Genomic DNA, 6,608 nt, shown 5'->3' with positions numbered 1-6,608 from the left:
CATTAAAATAATGACGGTAAAAGTCCAGGCCCATATACTACTAGTTAATGTTCGTATGTCTCATGTTTGTATTTTTATTTTCCTTTGTGTATTTTTGATTGCAACATTGTTTTTATCTTATTTTGTATTTTTGTTTTCAGTTTTGTATTTTTTTAAATTTGTTTCATACTTGTTATTTTCATTTTGCAATTTAGATTGCAACATTGTGTACTTTAAAATTTTTTATTCCTGCATTTCTAGTTTTCAGTTTGCATTTTTATTTCTTCACTTGTAATTTTTATTTTGTTTCGGAATTTGGATTGTAACATTGTGTTTTAAAGTTGTACTTTTAATTTTCTTTTGCAATTGGATTGCAACAATGTGTTTTAAGTTTTGTTTCTGTATTTTTTATTTTTTAGTTTGCATGTTTCAATTTTTTAAACTTGTACTTTTAATTTTCTTTTACAATTTGGATTGCAACATTGCGTTTTGTTTCTGCACTTTACTTTTGGGAACTTGTACTTTTAATTTAGATTGTAACGTTGTTTAATTTTGTTTCTGTATTTTCATGTCAGTTTCAATTTTTTAAACTTGTAGTATTAATTTTGCTTCTGCAATTTTATTTTGGGTTTCGACATTTTGTTTGTAAGTTGTATTTTTAATTTTCTTTCCAATTTAGATTGCAATATTGTGTTTTAAGTTTTGTTTTGTTTCTGCACTTTACTTTTGGGAACTTGTACTTTTACTGATAGTATCTGTATTCAATTGCAACACTGACTTAAATTTTACTTCTCCATTTAAGAATCAAAGAGCTTCATGTAATATATTTTAAGTTTAATCATCTTGTGTCATGCTAAAATAACTTTCTTATGTTTATGTTTTGTTAATTTTAATATTTTTGGAATGTAATTCCTCTGAGCTGCTAATGAAGCGAACAAATAAAATATTTGTAACTATGTTACTTTGTGTTTCTATCGGAATTAATTCTAAGTTCACTTCATTTTTAATATTTTCGGATTATCTTTGCTATGCTCACACATTTTAGTATTTTTCGGAACATAGTTCCTCGAAGATTGCTTAGCAAGCGATCCAATGAATATTACGAAAGGTTAAATAAATAAGGAGTTTGCACAGGAATTTTTATATTTTCACAATCAAAGATTGTTCAGAGTTTACGCTGGAAGCAAACAAATAAAAATTAACAACGAAGTTCTTGCAGAACTGAATAATTGTATAACAAAAACAATAAACTAGTTTAAACCGGTTTAAACCAGTTTAAACAGCTGTAGCATTGCAAACAAAACAAATTCTTAGCACTACTAACAAAGAAATTTTTTAGACCGATAACACAATGGAACAGCAATTTTTAATATTTTCAAAATGTAATTCCTTTGAGCTTACTGTGAAGCGAATTATTTACAAGTTCACAGCGTAGCTGGTCTTACGAGTTTGAAGTGTTGCAAACTTTAATAGTGCATTTACAAATTATATCACATTATGTAATATTACTGTTACTAATTTAAAATATGTTAAAGCACCTGCATACGAGACTACAAACTATTTGCTTTTGGGTACGAGATTACAAAAACTAAGTGCGTTTGGGTACGAGATTAAATTTTAAAACTATAAATCCAGCGCAGCAAGCCGCGCCGCGCACTATAAAATTACTACTGTTAAAGTAAAGCCAATCATTGGTATACTCTCTGTTGTTAAATCATTTATTTTAAAATACCAATTTTGTTATAAAGTTACATCTAGTAATAAACTTTGAAATATATCTTAAAGTTACAAGTCTTTTGGAAGTTACATTTACCAAACGTGTACACGAATTGTTGATACATTCTTATGTCCATCTTCGGTTAAGTTCGGCAATTTTCGAAACCATTCGTGTGGTACATTAACCAACATGTACAGAAATTGTGGATAAACTCTCATGTTCATCTTCGGTTAGGTTCGGCAATGTTCGGAAAACTTCGGGAACCTTCGGCAATCTTCGGGAATCTTCGTGTGGAGTTCTTGGAATTTCCATTTATTAGTGTTGATAATAAACAATCAATAAAAAGTAAACACACTTCCTCTTTGTACTTTGCGTGTTGTAATTAGTCTAAAACAATTTTATTACGGCACTTTGTAAATTACAATTATCGGAAAGTGCTAAAGGATTAACCGATAAAGTTAGAAGTATATCTTCGGTGAACTAAAAATATAGTTAGTGAGTGGCAAGTGGTAGTGCATCAATACTAAACTGAAAAAGTTACGGGAAGTTTTATGATTGTAGTTAACGGCAAGTGTTAGTGCAATTGGCCACAAGCTTTTAACTGTAGTGTCGGTAAACTTACAACTAAATCTGTTGTGAACTGAAACAAGTTTGGCAAAGTTTTATTATTATACTTACTGGTAAGTGTAAAATTCTTAAAAAGTGTATCTTTGGTCAACACATTGTGAATCATATCATAAAAGTCTACTTACGAAACCCTATCATTTTTTAAAAAAAAACTGTGAAAACAATTATCAAAGTTCTGTGTACATCATTGTGTAAAATATTTACTGTATAAAACACAATAATTCAAATTGCAATTACATATTTAGTGTATCAATAATACAATGGAAGGACAGTCTGTCATCTGTACCATGTTGTCAGCACAAGAAGCACGTGGATATGATAATCCAAACGAAGTTTTATTTACATGGGAAGTGATAACACAATGTCATGCTACGGGTGCAAGGGTAAACAATGAAGCTTATTCTAAGCTATTGTAAGCGTTGTTTATACATTTTGGTTGTGATCCTCATGTTGTTTTGAAAAAATGTAAGTCTGCAAAAAATATTATTGATTTATATCATATAGGCTTCTTTCGTCAAGATAATATAAAGAATTTAGCTCGTGAAAAGTTTATGGAACTTGTGTCTGAAGGAAAAGCTAATAGTTTAACTGCAGATGACTTTAGCGTGTTCATGGAAAATTTTATAAACTTTCCAAGTCCTAATACTAATACTGTATTACAACCTAACATATATGGAAGTGGTAAAACAAATGAATATTTTCGTATTGTTAATAGTAGAATCAAACAATATACTTATTTTGGACTTACAGGAAAGGAAGTTACAATTGAACGTATGCAAACTAGCGGAATAGATGATCCTGAAAAATATATTCAGTTGTTATTTGAATTTGTAAAGGATCACGTTTTAAATGATGCCGATGATGATATGTATATTGGTATAACGTTAGAAAGTTCTGCTTCTACGATTAATAAACCAATATACATTTCGTGGCGTCAAAAGTCGGATTTAAGCTCCGACATTCTATTTCGTAAAATTGAAAATGTTTTAAATAGTAATGAAAATTATTTATTAGGTGATAAAGTAAATTTCAAAATTCATATTGTTGATTCACGTAAAGGTAGGGGACGAACAAGGGGTACATCAAAATTTGTTGATCTTGTAACACACCTGGAACAATGTACTATTCCTGTAGAAAAGGATGTGTATTGTCTTCCCAAGAGTATTATTCTTGGAATGGGTAGGGCTGATCATCGTTATAACTACGTATATGAATTGAAAAATCATTCTGAACGATTGATGAAACAAGCAAAGGATTTGTGTGTCAGTGCTAAAGTTGACATTGAAATCCGTAATGGGTGTACTATTAATGATGTAAAAAAGTTTCAAAATAAGCTAGCACCTCATTATCAAATTGTTGTTTACGAAAAGAACGGATTGACTCGAAACTATAATGTAATTTATCCTGGAATACATGCATCAAAGAAAATTTTGATTTTGTACAGTGAAGGACACTACGAATTAATTACCAACATTACAACACTATTAAACAAACGGAAATATTGTCAGTATTGTTTGAAAGGTTATCATCATACACAAAATCATAAGTGTAACTTCAAATGTCCAATGTGCGAAAAGTATCATAATGTTTCTAATAATGATAATAATATTAAAGTTGAATGCCTTGATTGTCATAGACTGTTTTCTTCAGAAGAATGTTTTGCTAATCATAAAGCGATAAATGTTTGCGGAAAAAGTTTATGCGAAACAAAGAAAATTTGTGTCCGTTGTGGTACTATGAATGACATGCGTTCACGCAAGTCTAAACATGAATGTGGTGAACGTTATTGTAAAACATGTTACACATATGTAAGCGATGACCATATTTGTTTTGTTCAAACGGCCATAATGCAACATGTAGATAGCTTTTTGTACATTATCTTTGATGTAGAAACAATGTTGCTTCCTAAAAATAGACAGGGAGAACAAGAACATCATGTAAATTTTGTAAATTGTATTCATGCTTGTTACAAGTGTAAGGACATGAAACTTGATGATACATGTTTTGTATGCGGTGATAAAAATGGGTTCCGTTCGTTTAATTTCAACAACATTGAAGAATTTGTTAATCATGTATTAATAACTCGACCAATGTTTAAAAAAATCATTGTGCTTTCCCATAATGGCAGTAATTATGATATGCAATTCTGTGCTAAAACTTTGATCATAAACCATCATTTTACACCTGAAGTAATAATGTCAGGGCAAAAAATTATTGAAATGCGTTTAGGACAAAAGATTTACTTCCGTAACACATATTTGTATATGGGTGTTAAATTATCTAAATTACCTAAGACGTTAGGTCTTTCTGCAAATTTACAAAAGGGAGATTTCCCGTACTTGTTTAATACATTAGAAAACCAAAATTACATAGGCAAAATTCCTGATCTAAAGTATTTTGATCCTGATTCAAGGAGCACTGAAGATCGAGACCAACTTATCATATGGCACAAAGAACGTGCTGCAAGTAATGAGGAGTATAATCTCCAAAAGGAAATGATTCAATATTGTCGGAATGATGTTAAAATTTTAGCAGAGGCTGTCATTAAATTTTCAAACTTAATTGAAGACAAAACAAATGGTATCCAATGTTTTATCGTCGCGTCAACTATTGCTAGTTTGGCAATACTAACATATCGTACCTTATATTTACCCAAAGAAATTATTCCACCTTATGGGTTTGACCATCGTGATCGTCAAAGTCTAAAGGCAATGTATTGGCTACGATACTTAGAACGTACTACTGGTAGTGAAATTTTCCATTCTGGAAATGGCTTGGAAAAACGATTCGGGAGGTATAAGGTTGATGGATTTCAAAGTAAAACAAATACAGTTTACGAATTTCATGGATGTTACTATCACGGATGTTTAAACTGTTATCCTACACTACGACACGTGTCCCTAGATTCTACCTCTAAGCAAGGTACATCATTACAAGATCGGTATGAAAACACCACCACAAAAATAGCATTTCTTAAAAAATTAAATCTTAATGTCATTGAAATGTGGGAATGTGAATGGGACCACATTGTAAAAAATGATAAAAAATTACAACAGTTTATTCAAACACAGTGTCATGATCTTGTCGACCATCTGGTACCTAAAGATAGTTTTCATGGTGGGCGTACAGAATGTTTTAATGCCTTGTACGAATGTACCAGCGAAGAGTTTGTGTCATATTATGATGTTACCAGTCTTTACCCCTGGGTAATGGCACGTAAGCCATTGCCTATAGGAAAACCTATAATATACAAGGGGCCTGACTTTCCACAAGTGCAAAGTATTCATGGATTAGTGAAATGTAGTATCTTGCCTCCCAAAGACTTATATTTTCCAATTTTACCATATACATGTAATGATCGCCTTTTGTTTGGGTTATGCCGTACGTGTATGGAACAAAGTGACAACAATTGCATCCATAATGATACTGAGCGTGTCCTTACTGGTACATACTGTACTCCTGAACTTCATGTGGCTTAAAATCTCGGATACAAAATTCTACAAATTATCGAAATTTGGGAATTCAAATTATCTGGATCAGAAAATAATCTGTTTAAAGATTATGTCAATTCCTTCTTAAAAATAAAACAGGAGTCTTCAGGATTTCCTAGTTGGTGCAAAACTAAACAAGATCAAGAAAAATATATTGCAGACTATTATGAACATGAATGCATTCAGTTAACGGAAAATAACATTCAATCAAATCCTGGTCTAAGATATATTTCCAAAATATTTCTCAATTCCTTATACGGCAAATGGGGACAAAGAACAGATTTATCTCAATCTATAATTGTAGATACTCCAGAAAAATTTTTAAGTTATCTATGGGCACCCCAATATGAGGTACAAACTGTATTGCCTATTGGAGAGCGACATCTCATTGTATCATATAAAAACATTGAAAACAAAAACAAGCCATGGAAATTTTCCAATGTTGTCCTTGCAGCCTTCATCACCTCTTGAGCACGTCTAAAACTTTACGAATTAGTAACAGCTATAGATCCTGATCGTGTATTGTACTGCGACACTGATAGTATTATGTTTGTACAGCCACGTAATGAAAAGCCTCCACTTTCTTTGGGTTCCTATTTAGGTGAGTTAACTAATGAAGTTCCTGATGGCTGGGAAATTGATGCATTTATAGGCTTAGGGCCAAAAAATTATGCCTATAGGATGAAAGAAGTTCAAACAGGGAAAGTAGATTATGTATTTAAAATTAGAGGAATAACTTTAAATCATCGTACACGACAAGAAATTAACTTTGATCATTTTTATCAACTAGTTCG

This window comes from Thermobia domestica, chromosome 7, assembly GCF_964235325.1.
Source record: "Thermobia domestica chromosome 7, izTheDome1.hap1.1, whole genome shotgun sequence".
Taxonomy (NCBI): Eukaryota; Metazoa; Arthropoda; class Insecta; order Zygentoma; family Lepismatidae; genus Thermobia; species Thermobia domestica.
Note: the sequence above shows the minus strand (reverse complement) of the source record.